The sequence below is a fragment of the Lupinus angustifolius genome, chromosome LG02, assembly GCF_001865875.1.
Source record: "Lupinus angustifolius cultivar Tanjil chromosome LG02, LupAngTanjil_v1.0, whole genome shotgun sequence".
Lineage (NCBI taxonomy): Eukaryota > Viridiplantae > Streptophyta > Magnoliopsida > Fabales > Fabaceae > Lupinus > Lupinus angustifolius.
The window spans coordinates 5,594,136-5,594,458 of record NC_032010.1 but is presented as its reverse complement, the minus strand read 5'-3'; positions in this window follow the sequence as shown (position 1 = coordinate 5,594,458).

Here is a 323-nt window from a genome sequence, read left to right as displayed (position 1 = left end):
AATATTGTATATGAATGTTGTTGGGAACTTTTCTGTGTGCAGGCGTCTAAAAAACCATGTTTAAATGTGTTTCGGTTGTCAAAAAAGGGTAAAATTGGTATTCTGTCCAAGTCCCTGTCGCTTGGGCGAGAATATATTTGATTAATATATTTGAACTTTTAAGGATGGGCCGATCATGTGTTTGATTAATATATTTGCATTTGATTCTGATTAAGAATGCATTGCACCCAGGATTTTAATGAGCCCCTGGAACCCTCTCGCCTGGGCGAGAGATGTCTCTCTTGAGCGAGAAGCCTCGCTTGGGCGATAGTACCTTCGCTTGG